Genomic DNA, 416 nt, shown 5'->3' with positions numbered 1-416 from the left:
TACAGATCAGTAATAAGCCATTCATTAGATTAACTTTTGGGTTGCGAGGTTGTGAAACATTTCTGGTGTATCATTCATAGTCAAGTCATTAATAATGTAATTAATAAGCGGTAATGAGTGTAACACTTACTAATAAGACATTAAAGGAATAGTTTGGATGATTTGAAGCAAGTTTGTATGAGATTGATGATAGCTGACGAGTCCTCAGTTTGGAGAAGCTGTGTGGAGTATCAGGACAGAAGCTACGCAAAGTGCTGTTGTGGACAACATTAGAAAAATGTATTTTAGCCACCCAAAAAAACGTCTCGCTTCAAAAAAATCATTATTAAAAAAAAATCAAAAAATCATATTAGTTCGAGTGTACATTACATTTAGAAAATGTTCACCCCTTTACTCTGCAATCAAAGCCTTTTCCG

This window comes from Lutjanus erythropterus, chromosome 8 (assembly GCF_056507025.1).
Source record: "Lutjanus erythropterus isolate fLutEry1 chromosome 8, fLutEry1.hap2, whole genome shotgun sequence".
NCBI lineage: Eukaryota > Metazoa > Chordata > Actinopteri > Lutjaniformes > Lutjanidae > Lutjanus > Lutjanus erythropterus.
The sequence above is the reverse complement of the archived record's forward strand: the minus strand, read 5'-3'. Positions refer to the sequence as shown.